Consider the following 11,804-nt stretch of genomic DNA (forward strand, 5'->3'; position numbering starts at 1 on the left):
TCAACGCTTGGACGGGAATCATCTCCGTCGCTAGTTCAATTTCTGATTGCATTACTTAATTCTTGCTTTGTTCGCTGCAGACTGGAATGATTGTCACACTAACTGACTGACTGAATTCGATTAAAGTCGTTTACGCCCATTCGGGCATGCACGACTGGTTAATGGGGCTGATTAATTTTTTCGAGGAGGAAGGAATGATGCCACTTCCCCCAATGCATTAATGCACTCATAGAGTGATGTTTGATTTAGCCGACATGTCGTGGGACAATATGTCCCTTTCGACCTGTATGGAAGGCTGTCATGAGTGGGATTGAATAGAACACGCACTCAAGGTAAATAAATGTCTGAAAACTGCAGGATAAGACGTCTCGTAGGATATGATGTCACCCCGGTTCCGTGCGTATACGCTCTTTGGGGCACCTGATTTACAGACGAGTGGAAATCGGCCCACACGCTCGTCTTTCATGTCCGAGCTGGCAGGGAACAGAGAGACCCGGAAGGGAGACCATACGTCGCAGGAACGCACCTGAAATACGTCCGGAACGCTAGAGTTTATATTAACAAAATTCAGCCCAGGTGCCTATATAGTGGGTATTTCCTATTCCAATTCTGTGTTAGCCACAATTACAATTAGAATCACGCATTTTAGTTTTAAATTTTCCTAGCTAAAAATAATTTCAAAAGCACATAGTGTACATATCTCTTATTTTAAACCAATGGAATAGCTCTGTGAGACCCTTAAAATAATTTTGAATATCGAGTTAGATATTGTGGTTTTCGTTTAGAACGGTGATTAAATGATCATATTAGGTTATCAGTAGTTTTATCAAGTCGAGATTTTGAGCCAGAATGAAATCTCTTTTTTTAAATGGCAATATTTGGTAGCCCTGAGAAGGGCTGATGTTACCCCTCGGATACAGGAACGGATGGATGTTTTGTGGAGGGCTGAATTTTTCCCTTTTCCTTCCTCTGTATCCCTCGATACCGCATATGTCTCCCTGGACAAAAGGTTTCCATTGGTGGTGTTTAGGAATTGGTTTTGATTTCACTCCGTGAAATTTCAGGAGCTCATTTATCAGCATCGACAGGAATGGTATTAGGCAATCATAGACGATCTCCTTCAATGATAGGGTGTCGTTGACCTATACGATCGATGTAGATGCAACTCTCTGTGTCAAAATACATTACACGATCTCCTAACAATCTCAAGCTTCGTACAATTTTAAGCGAGCATGGGCTGTCACTTAGGCCGCAATGATGACATTTCCAAATTCGTCAGCTTCAACGAAGTCCAGTTCTTTTTCATAATTGACCAGGATCAAATTTCACAAAGGAGTCCACTTGTTTCATGTATTTGGTTTTGGTGTGAAGCATCTGGAAGTAGCGGGAAGGTTCGGACAAATACTCCGTCTTGGGTCAACACGGCATTTGTGTTATTTTGCCCCACAAGCAATTTAACATCATTTTGGCAAACGACCGCCTTCCTTCGTTTTTCTCCACGTGGTCTAAAGTGATGCCTTCCTGATCCCAGTATTTCTCTTTGAATTTCTTTTTGTCTTCAGGAGTGTGGCACAAGGAAGGATATCCGATGCTTCTTGTTTGATTTTCAAAAAGACATTCACGTAGTCTAGAAAATGTCTTTCTGAGTTTGGTCACACTTATAACATTTTTCTGTCTAGGTATTGTGGTAAATTTCGTACACTTCTAACAGTTGGTATCCCAGGTCCAGAGATTTAAACAATTCTAAGCTGACCCACCTTCTTATCAAAGAGCGTTCTTCCTGGGTGTGCTGACAAGGTCGTTCTTGGTTGCACGTTTCGGCACAAGTATGGAACAAGGGAAACATCAGTTTTCCTTGGCAGTGGTGAGTTAAAACGGGATGGTACAAGTCCGTGGGAGGCAAGACTCTGCATTTAATCAATCCTTCGTATTGTCGAATGTTGTCTAGGTCGATTTGTTTCGTCAGCAATTGCGGGTGCCCTGCGGTAAAGTGACAATATTTGCACACGTAAGGATACAACCAACACACGTCCAAGTATCTGATTTTTTCTCTTTTCCCCACGTTCGCTTGGTACAGCAAACAGGTGACATTCGTCCGCCCTCCGTACAAACTATCCCGCGGGTTCAGTGGGTCCACCAACTTGTAACTTTCCACGATGCGTTTTAACTCAGAATCGGTTTTCAAACAGAGATCTTACTCGTGTTCCCACATTTCCACCACTTGGTATCCTTGCTGTTCTAACTTCAGTCGTTGCTGACAAGTGGACCGGTACAAAGCTTCCATGGTACGTTTATTTTTTTGTGCCACGTTGAGGGTAACAGATGGGACATCCGTGAAATAAGCACCCGTTAAACTCGTACAAGATCTTGGGGTTTTCTAAGTTCCAACCATCTACTGAATATGTTCCGATGGTCTTTTCGACTCCTCTTTGCGGGTGTGCTGGATCCATTTGTCTTCCTTGTCATACAAGTAATGTAGCCAGCGTAGGGCTTTGACAAGAGTATTGACGTTTGATAAAATGTCCACGTCGGAAAGACAATACTTTAACATTTATTCCTGAAGGTCGAAGGGGTACCAAGCGTAGAAAGCTTCTCTTTCTTCGGTGCGCATGTTGTCGGTGTCGTAGTAGTGAGACTCGGGCAAATGGGATAGAACGGTGTGTTGATTGGCTTCGTTATTGAAAAGTACGGAAAACAGCCTTTGGCCATTTCTGTCGTTCCAAACGTTGTAGGCAATTCGGCTCAATTGCATGGCTAAGTAACTCATCAAATCTTTAAACTGTACTTGTCCCACTTGCATGGAGATGATTTTGACTCCGTTCAAAGTTACTTTCGGACGTTCGGTGCTTTGTTCCGTATAGTTTCTGAGAAAAAAATTGTCCATCGTACCCCGAGAAATTGTGAGCCATCATCGTGTCATGGCAATGGCAATCTCCGTTACGTTCTATATCCTCTTGGCTCCACGTCTCGTCGATGGGGTCTAAGATTCATTGAGCAAAATCGGTCAGCGTGATCGGTCCCCGAAAGATTTTTTCACGTCCTCCAGGAATATTGCTGCACTGAGGGTAATGACTAAAGATATGCTCTTGGATGCACTTCTCGCACGCTCGATGAGCCACGCAGAAATTAGGAATGTAAATGCTAGTCTCTTGCATGCATTCGAAATTGAAAAGATGAAATTGCCTTTATTCTGGTCATCTTCTTTCTCTTGATATTTGCAATGGTGTTTTTGAATATAGCATTCGTGTTCCAAGTCCACGATTTGGTGACAAAATGTGACATAGTTTCTTTCCTCGACATACGTGTACCTTGGCACTATTGGTACGTATGCCTCGTCCACAAGTTGGGTACAATCTCAGGACTGAACAAGCACTTTTCCACTGTGAAACTTGTGTTTTCAGATGTTGTTGGTAACAGGTTGGCATCGAAATGTTCATCATAATGATAGACGTGAATGTATTTTCCGTCTTTCAAATCTTTACCTCGAAAAAACAGAGGTCCACGCATTTTTTGAGGGTGTAGCGTGGAGCCAAGACGTCTTGCTTTTTTTGTATTTCAGGAATGCCACAGAGTGAGTCTTTGGATATCCCCGCTTGCTGTAACATGAATTCTACTCCTCTTCGTTGTTTGGCTCAGTTCGATGTTTGAATAGTTTGCCATGCTCTTTTCCATTCTGCCGTGTCGTTCTTGTCGGCATACGTTCGTCCAACCACGATAGCCCTGGCTAAACACATAAGGTCTTGAGGATTTTTAATTCGGACAAGGCTCGTTTTGGTGCTGCGAAGGTCGTTCACCAATAACAGCTTTATGCGTCCGGTCCCTTAGGGAGGAGACACGTGGGTCATGATTAGTGTCACTTTTCCATCGGTGATGTGAAACTAGTCGTTGGAATGCTGCACGTGTTGAATCTTGTCGAAGACTTTGGAATGTGTTAATTCTGATGGACTGCAATGCTCGATCCAAACGGCGGACTTCAGACTGTTGTGGCTAATGGAAAGTCTCAAGGCATCGTCTCATTTGGCTCAACATTGTCGTGTCAGTTTGGTTAACAAAGAATCCCACACATCGTTGATGAATTAATCTGCTTTCTCCATCGGTACGTCGGACTTGAAATCTTTAAACTTCACCGTGTACGTAAAGCCCGTGGTTCTAAATTTTCACGACAAGCGCTTTTTCGTCTCTCGAATGTGGTAGTAGTTTTCAGGGTTTAGTGGCTATGGTGGACTTTGGTTTGGTGTAGACTCACTGGGTCTGTATTCTGACTCACTCATGTCATCTTCAAAATCACTGGCATGGATCTGAGCCAAGACTTCAGCTACTGTGCGAAGCGATAAGTCACGTTTCTGTCTCTTACCTTCTTCTCCTTTCTCCACGAAATGATGCGATCGTTTCATCTTAAGCGCAAAAGGTCAACTGACAACATTTGAAACGTCATGGCCCCTTATATATTAATGTCAGACCAGTGCCCTGCGCATATAAAGGGTCAGTGTCTTCCTTCCACGTATTCATTTCACTCTCAATTCGACTAAGAAGACGGGGGAGCCAATACAGATGGAACTTCTGATCAGAGCTTTGCGAGGTGCCATACGAATGTTTTCTTCAGAGAAGCCGACGAACTACTCCCCCTCCTTTCGAGATAAAAATCAAGGTACTTGCTATATCTGTCAGAAGAAAGGGCATTGGTCTTCAGAAATGTTCAGACTGTCAAAAAGCAAGACAGGTATTAAAAGAGACAAAAGTCAAGATACATGTTATCTCTGACAAGAGAAAGGAAATTGGTCTTCAGAATGCTCTAAGAAACAACAGGAGCAAGAGAAAGAGAGGGGTTCAGAACAGGAAGAAGATGAGGCACCCTCCAAAAAAGGAAGGACCCAAACTCGTCAAGAAAAACAAGAAAAGAAAATGAGAAGAAAGTATTGAATAGGAGAAAAGGGCTTACACTCACGCTCTCACATACACAAACACGTCATAGGGCAAAAAAGAAATTTTGAGTTTTAATTGATTTCGGCAAAATGAATGCTATCTCTTTTCGAGAGCGGTGGGTGGCCATGAGAAGGACCGTTGGGTGTTGTTTTTTATATTGTTTTTAAAAAACAAACTCAAGAACGAGAAGTATTCAGCTTTTACTGTCTTATCCTTTTGCCACGGCAAAGGCCTACTTATGGGCCTGTTGCTGTCGATGATTTGGTAGAAATCACTACAGCGGGTATCTCAGGCGTAGGAAGTGTGTGGACGGGGTTGAGCTGTTTGGCATGGGAATGTCTTTTTCTCTTGGGTCGTATTAAAGAAGTCTGATACATTTGTTTCAGACTCCTTAACTCTGCCAAAATGTCTGAGTACTGTGACCGTTTGACTTTCACTGTCCATCTTCTCTCTTAGACCTCGTTTCTTCTCTGCTTCTTCTTCTTTACGTCGTTTCCTTCCTGCATCTTCTTCTTCTCGCTGTTGCTGTTGAAGGAGAAAAGCTTGCTCTGTTTGTTTTTTTTTCTGCTGTTGCAAAAATTTCTCCAATTCTTCTTTCTGCTACTGTTTAAAATCATCGACGTGTTGTAAGGAAGAAGAAGGCGGCGAAGGTGCTGGTAAAGGAACAAATTATTGTGAAAAAGAGAGAAAATGCACTAAATCCCAATTAAAATCGGTCTCTTCTGTAAGTAGGACTGTGTTGGCTTTGGTAGCCGCTGTTATGTCATCACTTCTCGTCACCAAAACCGGTGCAGCCCAATTCATCGTCTTCTTATTTCCGTCAAGTTCTAACTCTGTCGCATGGATTCACTGCGCACAGACGGTAGCGCATCTATACAGGGAATGTGACGTCACAGATAGCTCTCTTCGGATTGGAAGACATGCTTCACCTTTGACTGAATTTTTGTAACGCGTGTTTGGATTGGTGAAAGAACTCAATCCGTTTCGATCCGCTCTTCCACTATAACTAACCTCGGGTCACTTCATTCCCTTCACTTGTTCTCGTCATAAATGTGGACAAACGTAGAATCGGCTATCCTCGTATCGTCGAAGCTGTTCCACCCGGACTATCCCATGTATGTCAGATCATCATGGAAAATCACCCGAATGACTGATACAGACCTTTGTAAAAGAAGGATCTATGTGGAGAGACAAGGCTGTATAAAGAGAGTCCTCATCTATGGACCAGAGGTCAGACGAAGTTTGAGGAAGAGAAGAACATCTGTGAGATGTCCTCTGTGTCAACGGAATGGTGTTAACATAAAAACACAAAGGTCATTTTCAGGGCCACTCCATTGCCTCGAAAATATAGCTATTCATTCTTTTTTGCCATCTTTGTATATTTGTTTGTGTTTGTGTCTTCGTTATGTTTGCGTGAGATATGTCCCTACCCGCCAAGCGTTCTGGTTTTTTCCCCTGCTGTTTGGTCCGATTGAGGTCAGCTCCTTGCCACATTGTTCCCAATGCCTTGTACATTGACGTCATCCTTCCTATTGTTCCTGTACAAAACCTAACCTGTATCCCTCTTCTTCCCTTGTCCGTAGACAGTCCCAATCCATTGTCCCTATACATTCCTATGTTAAATTCCCCATGTTACATTTCCATTGTCCGTAAAGTGTCCCAGTCCCTTTTGGATTGGATTTTCCATTGTCCGTAGACTATTCCCTATCACTACTCATACTTCACTGCAACAGTATCAAAATGTGTTACTCATAAATACAACAAATAGATACAACAGTAGTTATGACTGGAACAGCTATCTCTAACGACCTAACATTTACAAGAAGATCTATCAGTAACGGCCTAACATTTACAAGAAGAGCTATCGGTAATGGCATAACATTTACAAGAATAGCTATCGCTAACGGTCTAACATTTACAAGAAGAGCTATCGCTAACACTAGAACAGCTATCGGTAACGGCCTAACATTTACAAGAAGAGCTATCGCTTACGACCTAGCATTTACTAGAACTAGCTTTCTCATCAATGTATTTGATAAGCAAGAGCTGATAATAACAGCTTAATTCGAAGCTTAACAGAACAAAATGCAGAATTGAATAAAAACATCAAATATACTTGGCTACATGAATGAAAGCCTCGGGAAATGTTTCGTGACACAAAACTTACACAACCTGTACAATGTCTTCTTCTCTAGTTTATTTTACGTCGATACTTAACAACCTGGACAAAGCTTTCTTCTGTACATGCTTACCTGGGCATCCTTTCTTTTCTATATGCTTCTATTCTGTGCTTTGTTATTGATATTTAATTTGTGTTTGCTAGTCCCGCCCCCCATGATTATATGTTATGCATAAACTGTATTTGGACTTGACTCTGCCTAAAATCGAGTTTATTGTGTACCTGACCAGTAAATTCTACTTTGTAACAACAAAAATATAGTTAATAGTTCTCTATGCGAGTGGGTTAAATATTAGGATCATTATCAATGGAACTATATATGTTTATTTAGGTATGGATCTAGGTCATTGGTATTACCCGTGGATAAACCTATTGTACCTGATGTTTACTATGTTCCTTATTATAATTTTAGTAGCATATTTTATCTTGCTGACAACTTTCTGTAAATGAACATTTGTTATGTCTATTTGGAACTTAATTCGCAATACAATACATTCTTTTTAAATTTTTACTGTGTATTCTAAGAATATAAGATATTTATTGCATTTTACAAAACTTGTTGGTTTTTGCTCTTTTATGTTACCTAATTTAAAACATAAAGTCGTAATGACTTATACAACTTGGACAATTCCTTCTTGTTTATATTCATTTACTCTGTACACAGCCTGGAAAACGATTTCGTATGTACATGCTACCACACTTATATGGGGTCGTCTGAAGCAAATATGACATGTCAACGTTTCTGAATTTCTATGTCTCACTTTTATAACTGAGTTTAATGTAATTTCTCTCCATACCGATCTCAAATCTCTCCAGTATTTCAAAATCATTTACAATGGTATTAAATTCTTGTAAAATTAGCTTATTGCATCAGTTTTCATTTGACAATTTAAACCAATTTGTGTTTTAGTCCAAATTGCATTTTAACTTTGATAAATCGATTTTGGATGGGATTATTTAAGGTATCTGCTGTCAGTAGCTATTTCTTAACCAGTTCTGATATCTATCTATCTATCTACCTACCTATCCATCTATCTCTCCATCTATCTATCTATCTCGATCAACTCCTAGATAACAATAACCAAAAACCTTAGGGAGTCGGGAAGATATCATATATCAATGTCACAATCCTACCCCACTCCCACATTATAATAAGTATATATATATATATATATATATATATATATATATATATATATATATATATATATATATATATATATATATATATATATATATATATATATATATATATATATATATATATATATATATATATATATATGCGTGTGTGTGTGTGCAATTGTTAAATATTCTACCCTGTCAATATCCATTTTGTACCTTTGTTTATATCCAGTCCAAATTTTGGGTATGAAAATTGTAAAATGTCTAATAAAGGTTCGGTCACATCATTCATTTCCCCTATTTCGTAAAATGTCCAAAAAAGTATTCAGTGACTCTATTCATTTCACTCCGATTGTAAAATGCCCAATAAATATTCAGTGCCATATCTTCATTTCACTTCGGTTGTAAAATATCCAAAAAATATTCAGTGATAATATTCATTTCACTCCGATTGTAAAGTGTCTACTTAATATTCAGTGACACTTCATTTCACTTCGATTTCAAAATGCCCAATTCAGTGACGCTATTCAGTTCACTTTGATTGTAAAATATCCAATAAATATTCAGTGACGCTATTCATTCGATTGTAAAATATCCAATAAAGGTTCAAAGACATCATTCATTTTATGTCCGTTAGCAAGCGTTCCATTATATCATTCATTTCACCTTTGTTGTAAAATGACAAATACAAATTTCAATGACATCATTAATTTCACCATTGTTCATTATGTTTATAGGTCTTGTTTTGTCGTAAAATTATCTGTACTTAATTTTCTCTTCTTCCTTGGTGGGTCTCTGCGTAAATGTGATCGTTAAGTGTTAGTGTGTTTTCACAGAACCAAAGTTGGCTCAAGACCATTAAAAGCTCATGCAAATCTTTATTTACCGTAAATTCAGAAAAAAATAGCAGCTTTTAAATTAGTCTTAAAATATTTTCGTAATGAGTCTGTTTATAATTGGCTTATTTATAGGTCTTAATAATGTTGGAGTTGGAAGACTTACTAATGAGGGTTTCAATTTATTTGTCACATGCTTTGGAATTGGTAAATCAAGTAATGACGTCATTATCAATAATTTGTTTATCTAGCAATATTTTACATTTTAACACATTATATGCTTTACTATTAGTTGTTTATTTACGCAAACAATAGTTTCTAAAAATATGGCCCTATTTTATTAATTTTTCTTTTTAAATTTACATTTGTGTTACATTTACAGTTCTATTAATATTTTTATATTTAATTATATTTAGTTTAGTTTAAATGTTTTAACGCTATTCGTGTTTAAGTTGTGAAATAATATTTGTATGTTTAAATATTTGCACTAAATTAGTAATAAAAAAATCGCAATTAAAAAGTTTTTTTTTTTTAAACTGCCGTTTTCAGTACCTAGAGCCTTTATAACTGTATATCAGAGCTGGATCTCTTACCATTCTCAGGGGTTGCCACATTTATTATTGCAAATGTCTTTCTACGCTCCGTGATCGAATTTTGTGTCTCTTTTTAAAAATAGTTTTTGCAGTCGCTAGTTACTGTGTCATACTTCTGGCATGTCACCCATACGTTTAATTTTTACGTAACTAGACTATACGAACAGTTTCTTGTACGTCATTGGTATAATTAAGTTAATTAAATTTATTTGTTTGTCTTATTCTGAATCTTTTGAAGCTATGCTTTCGATCCTAAGTGAATTTTTATCTTTGGTGTTCACCAGAGACGTCAAAGTCAGCACCTGGAATGATTGGGAAGGCCCAGTTTAAGTTCTAAGAGTTCGTCAAGAGTTTGATTTCCCTTTGATCGACATTTATATATGGAGAAGTCCAGATCTTCCAGTTATGACTAAAAATATCCTGGCCTATGACGTAACCTCTCATAGGTTTGAAAGTTAATAGTAATTAGTGTATATTTATGTCAAATAAAGTTAGCAGAAATACTATGTATAGCTTTTAGGTCGATTGCACTGTTTATGCCATGAAACAATCTAGACTTACAATCAACCATTCGCTGTGTATTCCATGAAACAATCTAGACCAGCAATCACCCACTGTGTATGCCATGAAACAATCTATACCTGCAATCACCCACTGTTTATGCCATTAAACAATACAAGACTTGCATTCACTCCATCGTTATACCATGAAACAATACAAACCTGCACTCACTCGGGGTTTATGCCATGAAACAACGTTGACATGCATAAACTCGCTGTTTATGACATAAAATAATCCAGACCTGCTCGTACACGGGCGGTTTGCTTTGTACGCATCTAGTCTTTGTGACAGCCATCTTGGCACCAATACTACTAGGAGCTTGATATAAGGGCAATGTACGAGTCTGATTTGCTTTTTGTGTGACTGACAAACTATATTAATTTCGCTTCTTCCTATATAGAATGGTGATGGTTTCAAATTAAAAGTCACGCATAATCAGTTACACACACGCACACACACACACACACACACACACACACACACACACCAAGTGGATCTGTGTTCAGGCTCCAGCTATCCGCTAAGCCATGCATAGGTCATGGTATCCTGCCAGACACTACGCCTCCTATAATTGTGGTTTCCTCCATCGCTATTGTGCTCTGCCTGTTGTGTTCACTACAACTCGTTCTATAGAATCATAGTATATCTGGATGACACTCACTTACTGTATATAATACAATTATATAGATAGACATTTTATTGTATTATATGCTAAATGTGTTTATCTTGAAAATAATAAGGGTGATTTAAGTATATAGTTTTTGGTCAAGTATATTTTAGACATGCAAGGCCCTTCTCAGACTTTTCTTAAACAAAATGGAGATGCTATTACTGACATTAAACAGGGGGGGGGGGGGTTTTGCCTTTGTAATATGCTCAGTTCATTTGCTTTTAAATTTGTGCAAAAATATGTACTAAAGAAAACAGACTGTGTGTAATCATTATGGTATTAACTCAAGAAAGCATAATGAACATACTATAACACAACGTCTTAACTCATGAAAGCTTAATCAACATACTATATCACAATGGTATTAACTCATGAAAGCTTAATCAACATACTATATCACAACGGTATTAACTCATGAAAGCTTAATCAACATGCTATATCACAACGGTATTAACTCATGAAAGCTTAATCAACATACTATATCACAACGGTATTAACTCACGAAAGCATAATCAACATACTTGAACACAGTGTATTAACTCATTAAACCTTAATCAACATACTATATCACAAGGGTATTAACTCATGAAAGCATAATCAACATACTTAAACACAATGTCTTAACTCATGAAAGCTTAATCATCATATTATATCACAAGGGTATTAACTCATGAAAGCTTAATCAACATACAATATCACAACAGTATTAACTCATGAAAGCATAATCAACATACTATATCACAAGGGTATTAATGAAAGCATAATCAACATACTTAAACACAAAATCTTAACTCATGAAAGCTTAATCACCATACTATATCACAACGGTATCAACTCATGAAAGCATAATGAACATACTATAACACAGTGTATTAACTCATGAAAGCTTAATCAACATACAATATCACAACGGTATT

Source organism: Sinohyriopsis cumingii, chromosome 18 (genome assembly GCF_028554795.1).
Source record: "Sinohyriopsis cumingii isolate HCF-2022 chromosome 18, ASM2855479v2, whole genome shotgun sequence".
NCBI lineage: Eukaryota > Metazoa > Mollusca > Bivalvia > Unionida > Unionidae > Sinohyriopsis > Sinohyriopsis cumingii.